The following is a 24743-nucleotide window of genomic DNA, read 5'->3' on the forward strand; positions in this document are numbered from 1 at the left end:
CTAACCTTTCCTCTACCACAGTGTGCATTCAAGCCCTCAAGACACCCTGCTGAGGCAGATGGGTGACATGCGAGCAGGAATGTTGTAATATGCTCAGCATGAAAAGAACCCAGAAATTAAAATAAGATTGAAGCCGAGTGGAGAAAAAGGTTATTAGAATATGTTCTAGAGAAAAAGCTGGAGAATGCTCCATGATCCCTTCCTGAGGGGAAAGAAAAATGTAACTTTCGATTAACTCCCTGATACCTTAACTCTCCCTTCTCCCACATGCTCCTTTTAGCAAAAGGAAACCAGCCAATGGCATTTATTTTCACTCCAAGCCTTTGTCAGACTCTCAGGATGTCCAGTGGCTCATTCTGACCACTTGGTGGACATGGCTTGGGCTTTGGACTCAGATCATCTTGGGTGTGATCCTGGCTCTTCCCCAGACAAACTGGGAGACCATGAACAAATCCTTCACACTTTCAAAGCCCCAATTTCCTTACCAATAAGATGGAAATGTTGGTGCTCACTTTGAGAATGCTTGTGAGGACTAAACCATCAAGTGTTGAGTATTCAAAAAGATGTGGTACCCTTGCTTCCCGTTTCTTGAAAGAAGAGTAAATAAAATCCGATTTTGAAAGCCACGTGAAGGGCATGTATTGTTTTCTTGGTCTTTATGTTTATTATGAAGCACTGCCCAAGAGTCTTTTCTTTCTTCTATGAATGGAGAAGACCCTCTTGTCCACCTTTTCATACCAAGGGAGGCGTGGCTTTCCCTCTGGCTCTTTGTGGCTGCTCTCGCATGGGTTTGTCTTAGGGGCTCACCACAAGACCACCCTCTGACCTTTCTGAGGTCAAATCAGCCTACGGTCAGTGTTCCCAGATGCTCTGCTCTGTCTTTTCCTTCAGGTCATTGACAGCCACACTGCAAGGGAGTATCATGGATCAGAGAGTGACTCTGAAGCTCCAATAAGCCAATGTAAAGGTCATCAGATTCTTTTGGGGTGAATAATTTAGCTTTTGGCCTCCAGATTATTCCCAAGGGGTAAGGAGTACACTCTTTCATAATTCCATGCCATATGCTGCTCCTCTGCCTGAATTGTGCTTTCTCCCCCCCCCTTTCCCAGAACAACTTGGCAAAATCTTACGCTTTTTTAAAGTTTTAACATGTCATTGCCTCCATGAAAACTTCTCTTTCTACATTACATTAACATTTAATGAGATCACATTACTATAACTAGAGTTTTTCCCTGTAAAGTTTGTGGTACAATGAATGTACCCCTTTCTATACTAAGAGTACATAAATTTAGAGTTTCTATTCTCCCTCACCTATCTAATAGCTAGAGAACCAGCAGTTCAGACCTCTCCAAGTTTCTTTTGTTCTATCTTCTACAAAGTTTGGGGTCTCAGGTGACTCTAAGTGCCTTTGGATGGGAGGTGGTCCACTTGGCTTGGTCTCACTTCAGTGTATTTTCTGTGGCAAAAGGATGCTCGTGGATTGACAGAAGCTGGCCTGGGCAGGTTGCGTCCAAACCCCAGCTGCAGGGAATTCCAAGGTTCCAATGATGGCCACAGATGTTATAATAACTTGGTGTCCTGCAGAAGAACTCCAGCTGAATTGTACAAGCCCTTTGGAATCAAAGACTTTTCATCTTCCTCTTTCTTTAGTGGCATAAGGCAGTGGGGATTGGGACTGTTGTAGAACAATACTCAGGGAAACTGTGTTGCTGCTTGATTGTTTCAAGTCAGATCAGAAACACACAGGTATTCAAGTCTCATTAGCAGAAAATACAAAGGGCTTGGGACCATGTAACAAAGGATTGGAGAAATGCTTGGGGTAAACATGGGAGTATGGCAGGAACAAATGCTACGTGTTCCCCACACTGTTTTCTCTCCTTGAGAAAGTAGCAAGGCATTTCCCAATCTCTACTGCAAGTAGGTTGGGGTCATATGACTGACTTTTGGACAAAGCAATGTGCATGGAAATGATGTAAGGCACTCTAGGCATGGTCTTTAAAAACCTGACCCTCGGGACTTCCCTGGCAGTCCAGTGGTTAAGACTTTGCCTCCCAGTGCAGGGGGTGTGGGTTCGATCCCTGGTCGGGGAGCTAAGATCCCACATGCCTTGCAGCCAAAAAACTAAAACATAAAACAGAAGCAATATTGTAACAAATTCAATAAAGACTTTAAAAAAATAAATAAATAAAAATCTGACCCTCCAGCTCTCTTTTCCTTTCCAAGGCAATGTAAAATGAGTTCCAGGGGCAGGGTTTCAGGATGAAGGTGAACAGCTCAACTCTCCCTGGACTGTGATATGGGTGAGAAACTTGCGTTAAGTCACTGCTATATTAGTGTTTACTGTTACCCTAGCATAGATTAACTGACTTAAGAAGAGGGAAGGAGCTTTCCTTGCCTTTCAGTCTATTCTATAGTTAGGTCCAGGAATTTAAAAAAAAAAAGTAGCTCCAGAAAATCCCAAGGAGCTACAGTTTAGTAGGAAAGCATCTACTAGGCTACAGCCAAAAGGAATGCAGCCCTAGCAATTAGGTCTTTTGGTTTTCACACGCAGCTAGCGGCACAGGCTAGTCTCAGGGCACCTAAGTGAGGACAATCTCTAGAAACCTCCACACTATCAACTCAGAGACAATCCACTCCGTGCCTTTCTGGTGATGCTCCTCTCCCAGGTCTTGGCTCTCTTTTCTTCCAATACAGTCAAGCCTTCTTCCCTTGTATCCTCCTATAAGGGGAAGTCATCATTGGTGAGACTAATTGAATTATGCTCTTCTAAGGGAAGCTCTGCTTAGTGATTCTGGATAATTTATCATTTCCATCTATAATCTGAAGTAGATGACAACTTCTCTTGCTAAAATCATAATTTTAATCTGTAGGCAAATGCCCATGATATTACGTATTACAGTAATAAGGTTGCCCTACTTACTGGTACACCTGCCCTAGTAAACTGTGATCTCCTTAAAAAAGGGGACCATAGTTTTGCATGTTTGCCATCTCCGTACGTCCAGCACCCAGCAACCAGGCTTGGTATAAAGAGATTTATGGTCCAAAAAGAAATGACCAAGGTACTTACCTTCCAAAAAACACCCAGAAGCTTTTTTCTGCTTTTTCTATTTTTTTTTTTAAATCTTTATTGGAGTATAATTGCTTTACAATCGTGTGTTAGTTTCTGCTTTATAACAAAGTGAATCAGTTATACATATGCATATGTTCCCATATCTCTTCCCTCTTGCGTTTCCCTCCCTCCTACCCTCCCTGCTTTTTCACTTTGCTTGTGGTGGCTCTTTGCCTGGAAGTTGGAAGCTACAGTTCTGCCACACATTTCTACCAATATTTCTCCTTAGAGAGCCTTTACCTAGGATAACCTCTTTGGGGTGGGCACAAGGATATGCCCTAGGGACATGCCCCTCCCCTACCATGTCCAAGAATTATAATGAAACAGTTGCCTCAAGGCTGGAATTATCCTCCATTCCTGCTGGCAGTAGCCAATGGCTTTGTGGGGCTAGCAGGCTGAAGTCATACTTGGAGCAGACTTTGCTCATGGAGATTCGTCTCAAATGCCATGTGCAAGGGTGACTGGCCATTACACCCAAAATAAAACTGGTTAGTGGCCCTCCTCCTAATTTTTTCTCAACTGAGGAAAATAGCTCAGGAAACAAAATTCTGACGACTCATATGCTGAGAGAACATAGAATCGTAAGAGTTTAGAGATGAAAGGAGACTTTAAGATCTTTTTCCAATCTCCCCACTCAGAAAACTGAGAACCAGAGAGCAAAGTGATTCACCCCAAATCAAAACTTTTGAGAGCAGAAAAGCCAGAATTAGAACTGGGCTGCTGGAGAACGTGGAGGTACTCTTTTCATCTTACTCTTAAGCTGCTAAAACACTTTTTTTCCTGACAACGTGTGGGAGCCGAAGTTGGGCAATACCTACAATACATACTGTATACCGTGTTCAAAGCTTCACAGGGGTCATCTAATCTCACCTCAAAAACACTATTCCCTGTTCTGCAAAGGAAGCAGCTGAGACTTCATTAAGCAGCACAGCAGCCGGCCCAAGTCCACCCAGCCACTCAGGGCTGAGGAGACTGAAGATCTACCTGCCTGTTTCTAGCGCCCCAGGGTCGTAACTGCATTTTACGGCAATTTGGTGCCCCTGAGAAATGAGTATGTTGTAACCCCCAAATTCAAGACCTTCCTAAATGCCAGAGCATGCCCTCGGCCGAACTGTGAGACACACCACTTGTCTTTAGGGCACAGGACCACATCACTTGCCCAACCTACATCAAGCCTTCCAGAGGGGTTCCTTTTGCTTTGGAACCACTGACTGATTCCCTCAATTTTGGTTTTAGCTCTGCTGCCAACTTCTGTGTGATTTTTATAAAGTTACTACATCTCTCTTTACTTCATGAGTCACCTCAATGCCAACTCCAATAAGTTGTGAATCAAAAGTCTGAGTCTCTGTGTCGAAAATCATTTTGAAGCCACAGACAGGCTTGGTGGAAAAGTATGTATGATTAGTGATGCTTGCCATAGATACTAAGGGGTTGGTATCATATATGGTATGATTTGCCATCCACAGACCAGAGGATTTTTGGGGTCCCTCTGAGGTACCTCCAAGTTAAAATGAAGTCCTCCTTGAATTGGCAGTGAAAGAATTAATCAGTTAGTTATTCCTTCCCTCCACCTCAGAAACCTGCAGTCTGTGGAAAAGATCTTTGATGGTGAATCTCAGGAAATAGCAAATCCAATACTTTGCCCAGTGGGCAAGCACCCTCCTACCACCAGCTGGAAGGGCACATGAGGCGCCCTCCTTAGCTATAACCTGAGGTGATCCACAAGTGCTTAGAGCAGAGAGACAGAGGGAAACTGAGATGCCCCAGGACTTGAGAGGTGATGTGTCTAGGTTTAAAAAGTTTCATTATGAAATTTGAGACCTAGACAATCTCCCTGTCTCTGTGTGATTAGGAATAGGGCAAGCAGAGCCAGAGGGGTAAAGCACCATTTTATTTCACATATTTACTGAGAATCTCCTCTGTGCTACGCACTATGTTAGACAGAGAAAACAAACAATAAGCGAGGCACAGTCCCTGGCTTCATGGAATTTATCAACTGTAGTAGAGATGACCAGCTGTCCATCAGAGATATACGCTTCCCCTTCCAGAGACGAGAGGTGTTACTGGAAAGAGGCTGTCGGACAGAGATTACTTTTCTCAGCCTCCTTCAAAGTCACATGAGGCCTTAAAGTGAGTTCTTGCCAACAGAATGAACAGAGGGGATGTACTGCACTTCCAGGGCAAGCGGCCTAAGGAGGAGATGTGCCTTCTACACTTTCTTTCTGCTCCTGTCCTGGATGAACACAGTCTCCTAGAGGACTTGGGTACCACGATGACCTGAATCACCTGTGGAAAACTAACTGCTGGTGATTAATACCTGCATCCAACTGCTAACATGGGCAAAAAATACACTTTGACTGCATGTGAAAATATAAGCCACTGAAGTTTTGGAGTTTATTTGTTACATCAGCTAGAGTTTCTTCAACAAATACACCCTATAGTGTTTGGAGCAGATACATAAACCAGAAATTACAATGTCACTTAACTTTGTCTCACGATAGTTCTATGTGCTATGCGAATATAGACCTGGGGATCAGGAAAAACTTCCTGCTAAAAACTAAACGGCCCATAGGAATTAGCTATGGGAAAGGGTGTGGGTAGCATGGAGGTGGAGGGGTCAGAGGAAACGGCAGGTGCAAGGGCCCAGAGGAAAGAAGGCACATGGCACCTTCTGTAAAAAGCAGAGTTAAAAGCTTGCACTTAAGGTTGAAACAGGGAGTGGGGAGTAAACAGGATGGAGTGGTGAACAGGGCCAGATCATGGCATGCTGCAAGTTTTAACTTTGACGTGAAGACAGTGGCAATCCATTATTGCTTCCCACTCTCTAGCACAATGTCAGCTCCAAAGGAGTGAACATATATTTGTTGCCTGGTAGATTAACAAATGAGTGGACCATTTAAGAGCCTGTTGTACTAGTTCAGATGAAAGATGATGGGGTATAAACAAAGGTAATGAAAGGTAATTGATGTGGATATAGCTGAGAAATTTATTACTTAGCAAGTGATTGTTTGTGTGTGGGAGTACAAGGATGGTTTCCAGGTTAGCTTGCTTGGTGAGTTGCTACTGGTATATATAATAATTGCCATGTACCAGGGACTGTTATAAGTATTTTATGCATGGTCATTTATGTAATCCTTATAAAACCCTATGAGTTAAAGTTAAGTAATATAAATATCAGATGAGAAAAATGTGGCACAGAGGGATTAATAGTTTACCCCAGGTCACACAGCAAGTTACCACTGGAGCCAGGAGTTAAACTCAAACAGTCTGGCTTTGGAGTCTGTGCTGTCAATGGTAAGAAGTTTTTATCTGCTATTATAAGACACAGGAGGGGAATCTGCATTGGGAAGAAGAAATTGAGTTCAAATTTAAACTTGTGAAATTTAAGCTGCCTGTGGAACACACAAGTGGAAGTATCAAGTAGGGAGGTGAGTACTTGTAATACAATAGATGAAGACCGTGCCTAAAGTTCAAACTCTAAGAAAATGATCACAGAAAGACTGAGCGTTTATTGCAGTTAGTATAAAACTGCTAAGAAAGAAAGCAACCATATGAGTGTAGACAATATGAGATGAAAATGTTGGGTGGCATAAAAGACATCAGTGGGCTTTACAGGATGTGCACAAAGAAAGAATAGGAAGATTGAAATGGAGTAAAGACAGAAACATTTCCCTTAGTTAAACCTGACTAAGGGTACCATTGATTTCCTAATGAGAGAAGGCCCGGAAATCACCGGCAGAGCTAGAGTATATCACTGCTTTTACTATAAACAATGGTTAACATTTATTTAGCACGTGCCCCTGTTCTGGACACTTTGAAAGCACTCCATGCACATTTTCTTTTTTGATCTTCTCAACAAATCCATGCAGTAGGTATACTTTTTATTCCCATTTTACATATGGGGAAACTGAGACTTAGGTGAAGGAAGCTGCCCAAGGACGCAGGAGTGACAAGTTTTGGAGTGACACTTCACTCGAGCCTTCTGACTCCTTATCCTGGTAATGCCCTTTCTCCTACTCTTCACATACAGCCTCGTCTAAGCCAGACTGTGTTTCTGAACTAGGAAGTTTCCCAATGTTCACAATATGTTCTTCATGTGTGTTGTTCAAGACAGCCCATTGCTTTCTAGCTGCCCTTTTCCCCATTGACTTATCTCTGGACTGACTGGGAGGTGGATGCTGTACTTGCATGTGCAATTCCCAATTCGTTACTTCCTGGTGGACTTGATTTCTTATTCTGGGGCCCAGGAGGGTGAAAATTGCCCAAGAACATCCTAGGGTGTATTTGGGGCAAACTATGAAGAAGGTAAATTGTGCCCTTTCTTCCTTTCATTTGACTTCAGTAACTGCCTTTTCGCTAGTACTACCCCAACTCTCCAACTTTCTTACTATTTAAAGTAATTTTAGTGAACCTCTTCTGTGAACCTGGATCTGTGCTCCATGTTGTACATATAAAGATAAATAAAATATGTTTTATTGTAAATTCAGGAATGTAAACAAGTAAGTAGAGTGTGATATGATAAATGCTACAAAAAAAAGCTTCTTCAAGGTAGAGAGAAGCACAAAGCAGGGAGTACTAAACCATTCCTAAGAGTGAGGGTTTGATAGTTCTAGGTATACTCCCCAGGGCTAGAGCAAGTTGAGCTGGTTTTCAGAAGATAAAAGATTCCCTGGGCTGGATGTGGAGGTCATGTTGAATAACCGGTGAAGAATCAGGCAGTCTGGAGGTACAGAGGTCTGATTTACCAGGGGACAAGCTGGAAACAGTGAGTAGTCCATTATGACTGGGGCAGAGTCTGTAAGATGGAGAGAAGTAGGATGCAAAGCTGAAGAGGCAGGCCAGAGACAGATTTAGAGAGGGCTTGGATATCATGCTAAAGAGTTTAGACTTTCTCCTGTTCTGACCAAGAAAAGCCAACAAAGGATTTTAATCAGGGCAGCAGTATTATGAGACTTTTGTTCTCTAGGTTCATTCTGGTGGCTTCTTGGAAACTGTGATCCAATAGATTTTAGAGACACAGTTTGAGGGGAGGGTAAGATTGAGAGATAATGAGGGACTAAATGAATGTAGATGCAGTGGAAAAGGAAGACAAGGGTTCTGAGAGCTATTTATGAGACATTTATGAGAACCCAAAGCGAATGTTGACCAGGGTTGTTAAGGTTTCTGACATGAAAAAATATGGATGGTGATACCATGCAGCAAGAAAGGAATTCCAGGTCCAACAGGTTTCCCGAAGGGATGAAAATAAATAAGTTTGTCTTTGAATGTGTTTTCGTTGGAAATTCCATTTGTACATCCAGGCAGAGATAGTGAATGAGGGATTTAAAATATAGGTTTGGAGCTTACGAGAGCAGTTTGGGCTAGAGAGAGAGATTTGAAAGTTATTAGCACACAAATGGTAAATAGATGTGTTTTTTGTAAGAAAAAAAAAGGGGTAGACTTTATTCTATAGAGTGAGAAGAGAGCTAGGTAGAGGATGGAAACTCCTGGCATGCCAACATTTAAGGGTGAAGAAAGGAAAAAGAGAGAGAAATTGTTTACTGGATGATTAAGGGAAACCAGACAGAAGGAGTTCACTGAGGCAAGGGACAAAAGAATTTTAAAGAGTTAAATGTCAACAGAGCAACAGGGAATAAGACACGGAGTGAAAAAGGGTCAGCTGACTGTGGCAGTTACTAGGTCACCAGAGACCATGGAAGAGAAGTTTTGTGAAGTGATGAGGCCCAAAGCCAAATGGCAGTAGTAGGTTAGGGAGTAAACAAAGCTTGAGCAAGTGAAAGCAGTAAATGCAGGCTACTGGCTTAAGAAGCTGAGGTTAGACAGGGTAAGTGGCTTTGCTCAAGGTGGTGAGGCTCATGCGGGGTGTAGCCAGGGCGTCATACCAAGTGGCCTGAGGCATTAAAATATCCTTTGAGGGTTTTCACTTAGTCATTTATTTATTTATTCAGGTGTGTATTGGTCACCTACTCTATTCTAGATGACCAGGAGTTAGACCCCTTAGATATTGTATCGTGCAAAGCAAGGTATGGGTAAATGTCAAGAACAGTCTAAGATTTTACTCTACTTGCAAGCTAACAAGTTAGCCTGCCATGGTTTCATGGCAGCTGGCTGAAGGGAGGAGACTCCTGGGTCAGAGAAAGAGAACAGTTGATTGCTTCTAGCAATAACAGTAACCAGAGTAACATCGTTTTCTTAAGCCAAGTTCTTGAGCCTCAATTCCCATAGGGTGGGTGACACAATTAGGGCCATGTGATGTCTACATACACAGCAAGAAGCATTACAGGGGAAGAATTCTGAGTTTAGGGAACTTGGATCTTTTATAATGGGCAGCAAGCATTGCCTAACCTTTGCCCCAATATTTAACTCTATTATATTGGACAGCAAATAAACCTGCCTTCTGCCTTCTACTTCTAGCTTCCACAGCTGTTTGCTATACAAACATTCAGGAAAAAACAGTCCAGAACAAAGGGAAGCAGAGCTTCTACTTGTAAGATGTGCAGAAATACAAAAAAAACCCATGGAAAATTGTCTCTGAACAATGATGTGGTATAAACTACAAAGTTCCTACTTAATATTCATTTTCTTCCACTTAGTAATAAAACCCAAATAGATACCAGACAGAAATGTACCTAACTGAAGACTGCGTGAGAGCTGGAGCTCCAGCAGCCTTCTTGTGACTGAAGGTTGTAGCTACGCATCAAAAGGGGTAGAATAGAGTGACAGGAGGAGTCTGGGTCCCTGATAGCAGCTATGGACTGACTGCCTATCTCTAGATTTTATGTGAGTGGATAAATCTTTATGTGTTTATGACATTATATTGGGTTTTGCACGATAATGGCATATTAGCAGCCATACACGAATAGTTACTATTAGTAACTGAATGCAGTTACTAACTAACACAGGTGAGGGAAAGAATCCTAGACAGAAGTCAAGATAACGAGGGGATTAGAATTACAGCTTTCAGTTTGCTACTAACTTACTGTGTTCCCATGAGTATGCAACTTGACCTCTGTCAACTTCATATTTCTCAGCTAACTCTTAGGTACTTCCTAACTCTAACATTCTTTTGGTTTTCAGTTCTTAAAATATCGATCCTTTTTTGTTTTTCAGTACTCCTTTGTTCTGTATCTTATTTTCTTTTGGACAGGTGCCCATCTGAAGAGTAACTGGATGAAAAGAAATCAGATAATATCTTAATTTGTTGTCTCCCTTCTCCTAAAACGGAAATATTGCACTTTGGAGATGTCTTAACCTAGGGGTATGACTTTCTAACGGATTCCCAGGCAGTTTATTTACTTATTTATTTGGCCGTGCAGCATGTGGAATCTTAGTTCCCCAACCAGGGATCGAACCTGTGCCCTCTGCAGTGTAAGTGTGGAGTCTTAACCACTGGACCACCAGGGAAGTCCTCAGGCACTTTTAAGCTTAGTAGGTGAAGGGCTTAAATGAAAATAGCTCATAATAATGAAAATTATCTGTTATAACTTCTCTATTCTTAGTGCTTAGCACAGAACCTGGCATGCAATAGGTCCTCAATAAATGCTTATTGATAAACGAACCAACACCCTCATTTTAGAGAACAGAAAAATTAAGGGCTAGAAATGGGTGGGGGATGATCTCCTTTGATTATATTTGATAAACTGCTACCTTCACTACCATGCAGAATGCGGCCCAGAAGTTTTCATATAAAATAAATCCTTGATAATCTAAAATAGAAGAGGTCAAAAAGAAAAAAAGTGATATTTGAGTTAAATGGTTTCTGGTTATCAGTTTTTCTTTTTTAAAGAACAGTAGGTCATTTGTTCGTTGGAAACATAGCTGTCAGTTTAAATTATGCCCTCGTTTGAGTAAATTGATATTGGATAATGAGATTTCACTGAATGGTTATATATATTTTTTTCTCTGGGCTAAGTAATTCCAGTTCCTCTAACCTTTTCTCATGAATTCTATTTTCTAGGTTCTTAATCACTCTCTTTGTTCTCCCATGAGATTGAATGAAAATGTTAACCAGTAACACATATCATAGGATGAGTTTTACATGAACATTAGCTCTACATCACCTTTAAGTACATCACGTCATTGGTGACTATAGTGTCAGATCTAGTCTTTTATTATATACTAGAATACTGTTCTTCATAACTAATGTGTGGAATTGCCTCTGAGTTTGTATTAGTCTGTAGGTCCATGATGCTAACTCTCTGTATATTAGCAAGAATCTAAATAATTAATATTAAGCAAACCAAATGGCAAGTTAGCAGGCGGGATTTTCTCATTTTCAATCTGAATATTTCATCTGTTCACTCATGAATCCATCCATCGATTCTTTCAACTAGCATGTATTGTTCTCTTACTCTGTGACAGGCTCTGTGCTAAATGCTGCTGTAGACACAAAAGAGAGCCCAGAGGCTCAAGGGTCAACACCAACTATAAACCAGCAATTACAATAGAGTGTGGTCAACACAAAGATATAAAGACAGGATGCTATAAGAACATGACTGCCCCCGAATGCACTTGCGTTCAGATATCTTGAAGGACAAGTAGTTAACCAGGCAAAAAGAGTGGTTGCTGCACTATGTAATACTAACATATACTATAAAATAGCTATTACTCCAAAGGATTGTAGATTGGGGGAGATGACTTTATGCGCTTGCCATGATACAGGACCACGACTGAAGTAGAATGCCTTTCCTGTGTCAGGTACTACGTGAGATGCTGGAGCTACAGCAGAGAATAAGCTAAATATGTTGGGGAGCTTAATGTCTAGAGGAGGATACAGGCAAGGGAACTGATGGTTAAAATTAGTGACCTATTTTTTCTCAGGACAGTATCAGTTTATTCCCATTGCCCTGTCTTAATTATTAACCATATTCCCTTTCACTTTCAAAACTGTCCCGGTTTGAATGATAAAATTTTATATGGTCATCCTTGTCATGGTACAATGTGACAATTGCTACCCCAGAGGTAATAGAGGGTGTGATGGGAGCCTTGATGAAAGAAGAACAAGAAGAGGCTTCTAACGCAGTCAGTGAACCAGTACACTGATGTTACTGATGACTTATTTCTAGAAATTTACAAATGATAGCGATGAGGTAAATTCCTTATCCGAGAAGAAATACTCAAAAAAACTACCCAAGAAACTGTTTTAATAGCCTGACCCAGGGAATTGTTGATAACTCTGTTACACTGGTGCGGAAATGAAGGTGTCTAATGGAGCATCAAGCTGTGTCCATGAGAAGTCAGTTTTTCTCATGTGCAATTAGCAGAGCTGTACAATCAATAGTGTGTCCCTCTGGAGGGGTAACATAATCAATCGGTTTACAAGATTAAGCTTGTCTGGACGGCTGTCCATTCTGTTGGAAGAATGTTTGAGCTGCTATCAAAATGAATCCTGAAGTCACCCAAATGAAAATGTGTCTCAGAATTTCTTGAAGGTCCAAGTAAAGCGCTTGTGCATGTTTGGAAAGAAATGGATACACACATAATCATTCAAGGTATTTTTACTTTTTCCCATTAAACACATATATATACCTTGGAGGAAGAATCAGGAATATTTAAACTCAAAAGGCAAAACATACTTTGAGAATGGATTGAATTGATAAACAACAGATTATGTAAAAATGACCCCTTTTCTTGTATGTGTGAGGTTGGGGTTCCTTAGTGGCTTAGTGGCGTGTCATCCAGTCAGGAGGACTCAGAAAGCTAAAGAGAGAGGAGGAGGGCTGAAGAGATACCTATGGTCATGCATCCATTTATCATTCTCAACTGTCTGTAACTACAGGTCCAGGTGAAGAGAAAAAGGAAAGTCTCTGAGAAGGTAGCATGACTTTTGAAGAGCCAGGATTGGAAGAAAGAAGTAAGGGAGAAAACCAAAAATATTTAGCATCTCTACATGCCAGGCACTGGCTGAGTGCTTTACTTATGATGCCCCCTTGGTTCCAACAACGATCCAGGCGTAAATATGACGAAACCCGTGAATATGGGAAACCCGCGACTTAGGCAGTTTCAGTGATTGGTCCAAATGTAGGCCACATACACTGATGGTGCCTCAGCTAAAGCCCAGTTTAGTTAAACACCAATGACTGTGTTATTTCTTCTATTTATTCTTCCAGTAATATCTTGGGTCTTAAAAAATGGATATTTGTGATATGTGAAGTTGGTGAAAGGAGAGGAGATTCCTAAGGGAAAGACTGGCATGAATGGAGGTTCTATTTTAGCCGGGAATAGAGCATGTTTACAAAACACATACCATAGACTCTTCTTCCATCATGGCTAGAGGTAGCCAAAATACAGCATAATCTTTTTAGCAGCAGAACAAAGAAATAATAATAATAAAAGATGAAATTAAACAGAGAAGATTATCATGTTCTCTGTAAAGAATAACCAGAAAATTCATCATGGGCCCTGTATCAGTTGGAGTTCTTGGTTGCAAGCAACCATTACCACTTTTGGTTAACTAAAGCAAATGAAGAGGGGAAATCCAAAGAACTGACTTTCAGGAAGCGTTAGAACCAGGACGGCTCCTGGAATCAAGGAAGCAAAAACTGACAGTTTCTTCTAGGAGCTGCCACCAGCATAACGATCCAAACTCCAGTTTGGCTACGGGCCCACTCTTTGATGAGTGCAGCAAGGCTGTTTGATTGAGAACAAAGGAGGTAGTTCCACAAAGCAAAAGCCATGTTAAAAACTACATGATGTTATAAAAAAGAACGAAATAACGCCATCTGAAGCAACATGGATGGACCTAGAGATTGTCATACTGAGTGAAGCAAGTCAGACAGAGAAAGACAAAACTCATATGATATCACTTATATGTGGAATCTAAAACAAAAGAAAAGGAACAAATGAACTTATTTACAAAACAGAAATAGAGTCACAGATGTAGAAAACAAACTTATGGTTACCAGAGGGGAATGGGGGGAGATAAATTGGGAGATTGGGATTGAGATATACACACTATAGATAACAAATAAGAACCCACTGTATAGCACGAGAAACTCTACTCCATACTCTGTAATGACCTATATGGGAAAAGAATCTAAAAAGTCATGGATATATGTATAACTGGTTCACTTTGCTGTGAATCTGAACACCTGAAACTAACACAACATTGTAAATCAACTATACTCCAATAAAAATTTTAAAAAACCTACGTAATGTCAGCAAAAAACAGCCTATTGCCTTTAATTCTCACCACTATGGCTTTAATGCCCTTCCCCTATATATTCGTTTCTTAGAACTGCATAACAAATTACTATAAACTGGGTGGTTTAAAGCAATGGGTTTATTCTCTCAAAGTTTGGAGGTTAGACATCTGAAATTAAGGTGTCCTTAGAGCCATGCTCCCTCTGAAGGCTCTAGGGAAAATTCCTTCCTTGCTTCCTCCTAGTTTCTGGTGGCTCTAGTGGTTACTAGCATGCCTTGGCTTGCAGCTGCATCATTCCAGTCTCCCACTCCATAGTCACATGGCTTTCTTCTCTGTGTGTGTCTTCTCTGCGTGTGCGCTCCTCTCCTTATAAAAAAATGTGGCCATTGAGCTTAGTGTCCACCCTAACTCAGTATGACCTCATTGAAACTCAACTAATTACATCAGAAAAGACCCTCTTTTCAAATAAGGTCACATACTGGGGTCCCAGGTGGCCATGAATTTGAGGTGGATACTCTTCGATCCACTGCACCCTGTCATTCTTTGAAACCATTTGCTACTTTCTGTCAGAAACTAACTACACTGACCTTTAATTGATGACTTAAGTGTGTCTTTATATGGGGCTGTGGGCCTTTAAGTATATAAACATGTCGTGTTTATGTTTTACTCAGCATCTAGTACAGCGTCTGCTACACTGCAGGCACAAAATCAGTTTACTGAATGAATACGTAAGTGAATACACAAATGAATTACTAACTAGTAGAAGACATTTAAAAAAAGCTATAAAACTCATGAATGACACTTGGCATGTAGCCCTACACAAGATTAGAGTCCCATGGCTCTGTCATATACCAGAATAACACTATTGCAGAAACAGCAAATAAAATTATGTTTCCTATCCCCCAGGAGGGTTTATAATGAATCGACTATTGAGAAAATTGACTTTGCTTCCACTTTGATTCTTACAAATTCTCAGAAAAAACAGACAATTTCCAACTTCCATGTATTTTCCTTATATTTCTCATCTAACTGGCCTTTTCACAGTGTGATTACATCATGCAATGCTGTTTATCTCCTCCCTTCCTTGGCCGGCTTTCTTTACTTTCACACCCATTGCAGAGGAGTTTGCTTTTCCTTCAAGGATTTTATTTTTGTACCCTGCTGGTCTGCACTTAATTTACATCTTCTCCTCCAACTTCAAAGGTTTGCGGAGGCTGTGGCTTCACCTCCTGAACAGTGGTCACTTTACTCTTTGAAGTTGAGTTTTCATTGGAAGAGAGACGCTGTGTCTTTTGGCTCTTTCTCTTCACCCACACTGTCCGGAGATGAGGGCAAACCACAGCTGCCCTAAGGATTTTATGGGATAAACCTGATACTTTCTGAATATAAGGAGATAGTCCGCTTCCCTGCTATGACATGGAACAGGAGAGAACAATGATTCTAAGTTTAGGCAAAATCTTTAGAGGCGCTGATCCTTAAGTGTTGCTCTGTCATGGGAATGTTTTGGGCATAAGAGGACATATGCACATTCCCACAAATCACCAGCGAGAGGCTGGCAGCGCTGTCTTTTATTGTTGACTCCCGTTTCCACAATATAACCTTCCTCCTTTGCTGTGCCTGCCCTGATCACACTTCAAGTTTACAATACAAGATTTGTTTTCCATCCTGTTCCTCGTGCTTTGAGAGAGCTCACTTTGATGACAGTGCCAGGAACTAATTGTGAGGGGAACCAATTGTATGGGAGGATAAAGTCCATGGAGGCCAGAGGTCCACTGCATCCTGAAGAGAAGGGAGGTGCCATAAGAGGATGTGATTCCAGGGAAGATTCCCGACTTCCTTTCCTTGAGAACTCTCAGTATAGGATGTCCAACTCTCCCACTGGAATTAATGAATCTTATGTTTGAAATGGACTATAGAAAAATTCAAGCTATTTTAGAATATGAATTCCTTGGGCAATTGTTATAGAAAAGAAACAGCTGAGAGTCAGATCAACAGGAGGCAGAATCTTAGCTGTGCCTCTGGTTGGGGTAACTTAGGCTAATATTAACAATACTGGCAAGCATTTATTTAGCACATACTATGGGCAAGGCAATGGGATGAGTGCTTTGCCCTCAACAGCTTATTGTATCTCAATTAACAGTTCCGTGAGTAGGTATTATTATTCTTACTATGTCTTACACAATAGAACACAAATATACCAGGTCAGACGTGTTTCCTACGGTTACAGAATTACTAAAGCGGATAATCGAGTCTTAGGGCAAGGCGTTGTGTGCTCAGGTGCTGAACAGCTACATAACACTGTAAATAACTATACCTTGCCAAGCCTTGTTTCCTCATGTGGAAAATGAGGCTAATAATCCTACTTATAGTTTAATAAGATTAAAAAAAGTTGTGGCTGGATTGTGAAAGTGACTAGCTAATTACCCAGAACATACGCTTTCAACATGATTGTTAATACTCTTCTTTCTGCCTTTCTCTCTTCTGGAAACTACAAACCTTACATCTCACCTTGGGAGACGCTGGACAAAAGGCTTTGCTATTGTCCAGCATGGCTTGGTGACTTGGCCCAGTGGTTCCACAGGGCTGACTTGCTCATTCCCAGCCAGCCCCATGAGAGCAAAGTCACGGGAGCGGACTCTGCAAGGCTGCCAGGCATCGCTCTCTCCTCTCGGCACATCCTACTTAGCACAAGGCCTCATACATGTTGGCCAGAGGAGCCTCCCTTTTGCTCCCTGTTTCACAATATCTTGATGAAATGTGGTTCAAAAGGGCACCAACCAAGAGTTACACAACCTCCCACTCCTGCAGCATTAAGAAACTAAAGCATCCTTCTGACTCTTCTGCAGCTCAATTGGGGAATCCGGTCAACCTCTTAGCCCCTTAGAATTCCCAGTGCAGATAACCTAAACCTTAGCCTCATTTCTCTAGGGGGCTGTTATTAGACCTGCTTCATTTATATAATTTTCACAGCCATCCTCCAGCGTCAGTGCCCAACTTTACACAACCGAAGCTCAGCAAGAATCAGAACCTCATTCAAAGTCATGCATGAAGAATTCAAACAAGATCTGTTTGATTTCAAGGCTCTTTATATTATTCCACTTTTCATTATTACACTGGACTGGCAGTCCAGGGAACAGTATCCAGAAAAAGCATTCATTCATTCATTTACATATATTTATTGAGAGTCTATGATGTGCCAAATAGAGATGCTGGGGATACAGCAGTGAACAAAGAAAACTCTTCTGTTCTGGCACAGAGCTTGCAATCGAATTGAGTAGGAAACAAACAATGAATAAACATATAAATGTGTAAATGTCAGGTAACAGTAAGTGTCAAGAGGACGATAAAACAATAAATGCTGGAGAGGGTGTGGAGAAAAGGGAACCCTCTTGCACTGTTGGTCGGAATGTAAATTGATACAGCTACTATGGAGAACAGTATGGAGGTTCCTTAAAAAACTAAAAATAGAGCTACCATAGGACCCAGCAATCCCACTACTGGGCATATACCCTGAGAAAACCATAATTCAAAAAGAGTCATGTACCACAATGTTCATTGGAGCTCTATTTACAATTGCCAGGACATGGAAGTAACCTAGGTGTCCATCGACAGGTGAATGGATAAAGAAGATGTGGCACATATATACAATGGAATATTACTCAGCCATAAAGAGGAATGAAATTGAGTTATTTGTAGTGAGGTGGATGGACCTAGTGTCTGTCATACAGAGTGAAGTAAGTCAGAAAGAGAAAGAGAAATACCGTATGCTAACACATATATATGGAATCTAAAAAAAAAAAAATGGTCATGAAGAACCTAGGGGCAGGATGGGAAAAAAGACACAGACCTACTAAAGAATGGACTTGAGGACACGGGGAGGTAGAAGGGTAAGCTGGGACGAAGTGAGAGAGTGGCATGGACATATATACACTACCAAATGTAAAACAGATAGCTAGTGGGAAGCAGCTGCATAGCACAGGGAGATCAGCTCGGTGCTTTGTGACCACCTAGAGGGGTGGGATAGGGAGGGTGGGAGGGAGGGAGATGCAAGAGGGAAGAGATCTGCGGATATATGTATATGTATAGCTGATTCACTTTGTTATACAGCAGAAACTAACACACCATTGTAAAGTAATTATACTCCAATAAAGATGTTAACAAAAAAAAAAGAGTCAAAGCAGGCTTCTCTGTTAAGGTGACTTCCGAACAGAGCCTTGGATGAAGTGAGGAAGCGATTGACGTGGGTCCTGGGAAGGAGCATTCCAGGAAGTGGAGACAAAGGGTGCCAGGTCCCCGAGGCAGAAGTGTGCGCCACATGTTTGAAAAAGAGCATAGCGGACCACATGTCTGGCCAGAGTAGGTCACATCACAAATGATCCCTGCCGGGCCATTGAGGGGTCTTGGTGTTTTGCTGTGAGAGAGATGAGCTGGGGGAAGGGGTGGAGTGGAGGGGGCTCTGACCTTCAGAAAGTCACTTCAGTCTCACCACTGGAAAATGAAGGGCTCGGACTGCATAGATAGTTCCCAAGCCTGGCTGCACGTCAAATCCCATAAGCATCCAGTTAAAGATCTAATTGACTGGGCTCCTGCCTAAACCCACAGACCAGGATTCAGTAGGTCTGGGGTCCCAGCTTCATTGGAGGTTCCGATACCCAGATGTATTTGGCACCGTTTTCCTAGACCCATTCTAGGATTTTCCTGATCAACCCCTCCATCCATCATCTTATGTCTGTACAGGGAAAGAGCAGTAAATACAATATTAGCAGGTGTGAAAAGGCTTCTGTTATTGTTATCTGTGTAAGCAATTACAGTATGATCTCATTACCTTCCTCTCTCATGACTGCTTTCTTTCTTCCTCTGAACATGAAGAAGAGATTAAATAGCTAAAGAGAGCAAATTATTACATTCTAATGCAGAAGGCTCTTGGATCAAACCCACTATTTCTCTGTGTACTTTTCTGATGGCCTGCAAATTGACCTGATCAAACTGGAGACTTGTGTGCTATCTAAATAATCTGCTTTATATTCTGTAACGTTACTCCAATTACTCATCCTTTCAATAAACTTAATCTATTGATTTGGATGCCTTATTCTATTTCACACTCTTTCTCTTGCTCAAGAAAAGCCTCAGTAGTCTCATAATGAAAGTAAAATAGACTTAAAACGCTCAGGGAATTTTCCTTCCCCGACACCCTTTATACCAAACCCAGCCATGATAATAAGCATGAAAAACTGCTACAGCTTCAGGTGAATGAATTTTGAATTTGAGAACTGACATAGATCGCTTTGCCTACTGATTCGTGCTGTGTTCTAGATTAGGAAGAATGCATTTCACAATGTGTAATCACAAGTGGAAACTTTGATGCCCAATCTTTTAGAGGATCAGTTTAGACCATAGATTTCTCTGGCACTAGCTCAGCAAACTTTTTCTGTGAAGGACCAGAAGCAAATATTTTAGATCTAATATTAGACCATGCTGCCACTACTCAGCTCTGCTACTGTAGGACAGAAGTAGCCATAGATAATATGTAAATGAATGGGTGTGGCTGTGTTTCAATAAAACTTTATTTACAAAAACAAGTGACGGACTGGATTTGGCTAGCAGCCAATTTCATTGAATTCCAGTCTAGTCTAATTCCCCTGCTTTTGTTTTTCCTTCTCATTTTAGATTATGACATTGAAGCCCAGAGACGGTATTGACTTAAACTTGCAGCACAGCCGAGAAGGGAACCTGGGTATAATGCTCCTTAGATTACACCAGACAGATCTTTCCCGGGGTTCATGTTGATATTCAGCCACATGTACTCCCGTCTTCAAATGCAGAGCTGGGAATGAGTTGAGTACAGGCTGGTGAGATATTGGTATGTGCATGAGACCACTGTCAGTGGCTCTTGTGCCTGCTGCCTATCTTTCCTCTTCCCTTTCTGGTTGTGGGGCTGTGGAAGGTACTGTTAATCTGTATTAAAGGTACATTTATACTTTCTGCAACCATAGCAGGTAAGAACCAAGATATTAAAGGAACTGAGAGTAAATATTTGAGACCAGCTATGAGGATGGCATCAGTGTTGGACCCGAATGCATTTACAAACATACTCCATTATCCAGCTTTTCTGTAAATAGACTGTCTCCCCCAAAAGCTTCCTACTTACTTTCCTCTGAGAATAATTTGTACTCAGTACCATGGATTCCAACTAAAATTTTCCTCTTTTGGGCCTAAAACACCATTCATCTGATTTTTTCTTGAGAAGTGAGATAAAAGCAAGTGGGTTGCTTATAATGAAACAGAAAGTTCCAAACTCCAATTTCCTGTAGCTCCCCAAATCTTGCTCCAAAAAGTTGAATACAGTTTTGTCTTCTTGCAAAATTTTGCTTATAATAACAAAACCCTCACATTTCTCTTATATTAACAAAGACCCTACATTTTGTTCCTTATTTTACTCTTTTCTACAGGAATCTCCCATACTGAATTGACTTTTGGTCAGAACCTGAAGAGCTATGGAATTTGCTGTGAACTTGCCACTTCCTATTTATTAATGAAGGTTGAAGGACAATAGTCCTTGCTAACTGGAACTTTCTCTACCCTATGCTACTAACTCCTCAACCATGATTCCAGGGTTACTTAATGTTCCTTCCCCCTAATTATAGTGACCACACCCTATCTTAAGCTACATTTTGTTTGTTTGTTTGTTTGTTTGTGGTACGCGGGCCTCTCACTGTTGTGGCCTCTCCAGTTGCGGAGCACAGGCTCCAGACGCGCAGGCTCAGCGGCCATGGCTCACGGGCCCAGCCGCTCCACGGCATGTGGGATCTTCCCGGACCGGGGCACGAACCCGTGTCCCCTGCATTGGCAGGTGGACTCTCAACCATTGTGCCACCAGGGAAGCCCTTAAGCTACATTTTAAATCCCACATTGGTTGACTTCAGACTCATCTCAGGAATAAAATGGACAGAGATGACATGTGTGGACACTTGTGCAATACTGTTGACAACATATTACATTTAGTTGTCACTTTTGTTTTTATTTTCAGCATTTCTTCCAGGGTACTTTATTTTTATGGCAAATATCTGGATACTAGAATAAAAAAAAAAATCAGTAGTTTTCCAGCATCTGGTTATCAGGCCCCACTTTTCTTAAGTTCTAGGAGGAAAATGTTCTTCTCTCACTATTACTAAAAATCGATTCTCTTTAGTGATTTAAAAATATTTTAAGGGAAATATATCCCTGCCCTTTTAAGGATCAAAAGCCATTTGTATCAGCAGAAAATAAGGTTGTAAAAGTCCCATAAGACAAAAATTATAATTAAAAAGTGACCTTAAATAATTCTATGCAAAATAAATTCTACCCAATTAAGTAGTTCAAAGGAAGAAATGATGTAGACCTGTGATTTACTGCAGACCTTTTGAAAATTGGAAGTAAGAATTGGAACAACTACTGCCATTAGAAAAAAAAAAAAGAAAAATCAGAGATGAATTGTGTTACTAGAAACTGTCCTTCCCTAATTACACCAGCCTTTGAAAGAACAAGCTGAGGCCATGAAGAATATAACGAAGGTAAAGTCAAAATACACTTTGGTTGTATATTTCTACTAGAAGTCTTCAAAAAGAAAAACTCACCTTACAGGGAAAAGGTGAATGGCTAGCAGGGTCTCCTTAGAGACTTTAAGGCACCTTGATTTCAATGTTTGTACCAGTTTCTGACTGATTGAGCCACTGACTGGTTGATTGCCTGTTACATGCTAGGTATTCTGCTAAGCGCTATAATGGTAGTCTCTGTTTTATGGGTCAACATCACTGCCACTAGAGTTTGATTTTGCTGCAGGTACTCAGATGACGTTATCTTCTCACCATCCCAAGGGCCTCATCACTTCTCCCTAAGTTATTCATTTCTATGGTCGAAGCCCATTCTGCTGACAATACAGTGTAGGAATATACCATATTTCCACGAGTCACTCAGTGTCACACTTGGTGAGCTTTCTTATTCTTCAAACCTCACCTACATCTATTGGGCCTGATGACATGTAGACACTAGGAATACAAGATGAATGAAACACGAAAACCTCTGCTCTAGCTGGAGAAACACGTATGATCAAAATGTCTTATACTGGGACAAAGACTTCAATAAAATATAAGAGTCAGTGGGGACTCAGGGGAAGAATTTGGCAGCTTTGTCATGGAAAGCAATCTTCCCAGAAGTGACACTTGATGTGAATCTTGTAGGTAAACAGGGTTATTATTACCTTTGTTGCGAGGCCAGCTGCACTATCTATGATAGATCCTTCTTTCAAAAATGTCATTTCTGGCATCCAACCCCTGCCTGAGACTCAGAAGACATTCAAATGTATCTTCTACCCCAAAGTCCCCACTCAAAGGAAATTTAGTGCTATACCAACACTAGACTAAGTACGAAACTCCTTTACTGCCAGCAAATATTTTTATCTACTTGTGATACTATCCCTGAGATTGAAGGGTACTTTTGATCATAATTTACTTGAAAGCCCCCAATATACATCTTTATTATTTCTCCATTGGATCTCTCTGGAAATAGATCTCCTTGTTGTTTGCCTGATTTGACAGATACCATCCTTGTACAGTAAATTCTATACACTGGGTTCCTTAACATCTTTCTGTGAGCTCCATGATTTTTCTCTCTTTCTGGTCACTTGACAGAATTAAGGAGTTGGTTGCAGCTAAACAGCAAAAAAAAGTATGAAGGAAGAAACATGTAAAAGGGACCAGAGAAGGAATTTCTCTGATATAAATGGAAGTAAAAAGTGGCACACATGAGAGGACACCCGCTTAGGAGACACATCTACTGGACTATAAATGTGCATGGGGAAGAGGCAGGAGATAAAGCTGGGGAGACAGGCAAGAGCCAGACCGGGAAGCCATGCCACGGATTTTAAAGCCAAGCCATTACATGCCATGCCGAGGATTTTGAGCTTCATCCTTCACGTAATAAGAGACTCATGAAAGATTGTAACCACTTCAGTGAAGCAAGGAGATAATGCAATTTTTTCTTAAAGTTACTTTGGTGGCAATAGGTGAGAATAAATAGAAGGGGCTCAAAAAGAACACCAGGTTGGAAGCTATTAGAAAAGCTCTAATGAGGAGGAACTAAATTGAAGCTGGAAAATAAGGAATTAAGAACAAGAAGGAAATGAGGAATTTTTTTAAAGACGTGAAAATTGAGGTCATAAAGACATTACTGACTGGTTTCATTTATTCATGTGTTCATTCATTCATTCATTTGACGAATATTTTTGATTGCTATGTGCCCAGCATGTATGTGCAAAGCCGTGAACAAAACAAACACTCAGCTCACGTTTGGTTTACAGCCTAATGGGGGAAGAAGCAAATATCAATGGCGTTATTAGAAATAAAGTAATTTAGGGTTAAAGGGGGCTTTTTTAAAAAAAATGGGGCTGTCAGAAAGACCTTTCTGATAAGGTGATATTTGAAAAAGCGCCTGAAAGAAGTGAAGGAATGAAACTGTAATATAGTTTGGGTCGGAGTTTTCTGGGCAGAGCCAATAGTATAACCACAGTCCCTAAAGCAGTGCATGTCTGAAGAGTGTTGTAAGAGGAGAAGCATATTGAAAGGAACTGCATTTTCAGAAAGTGTCCTTTGCCTCCAGTGTCCCTTTTCCTTTGGGCCCCAAACATGACACCTTCCTTACTCTCTTTTCTGAGGCCCTGGAATGTTCTATTGGCTTATTTTCACCTATTAGAGTCCTAAAGGCACAGGGTAGGCTGGTTGTGCTTAGCCCTTAGAAACAGCAGGCATTTGAAGGGTCTCGATGCTTCATGTTTGTTTTTAGTGCTGTTTTTTGCTTTATTTCTTAGAAATAAATCCCTACAGAGGCTATTTATTACACAGCAGCAGTCAGCATGCACCAAGCAGGATTGCTGTTCATAACAAACCTATTCATCTTCTGGCATGTCAGAAATTTCTCAAATTGATAATTATAATAAATATGATTAATACCATATTATATTTCAGTTGTTGCTGTAACATAATTGGGAACAAATATCGTATTGTGATGTTGACAGAGTCGGGTTGGTTGGTGCCAAATGGTGGGAACAGCCAACTGCATTTCATTAACAGCCACGTTCCTACAATGCTATTAAGTTTTTCATAATCCCTTTACTCAGGGTTGATCATCCATTCTGTTAGACAAATTATTGCAACAATCACCCTGGAAGTAAATCTGCTGGTGATAATCTCAGCAAGATGGGCTCCCACAGGGATATTAGGTGCCCTGCCTGTGAAATATGCTGGGCAGGTATTGTGATGTTGCGTTTGAGGATTAAGGACTCATCAACGGGTATGGAAAAGGGGTTGGGACTAACAGAAATGTAAAAGGTGAGTCTGCATTTCAGGTGGCGGGAGGGGGAGGAAGGTAAGATGCCTCATGATCCCTCAGCCTTCTCCAACCTTACCTGCTTCTCCCTTGGTCATATTTACTGCTTCTGCCATACAATTACTGGTAGTT

This window comes from Monodon monoceros, unplaced genomic scaffold (assembly GCF_005190385.1).
Source record: "Monodon monoceros isolate NGI ecotype Baffin Bay Population unplaced genomic scaffold, NGI_Narwhal_1 Super_Scaffold_14, whole genome shotgun sequence".
Lineage (NCBI taxonomy): Eukaryota > Metazoa > Chordata > Mammalia > Artiodactyla > Monodontidae > Monodon > Monodon monoceros.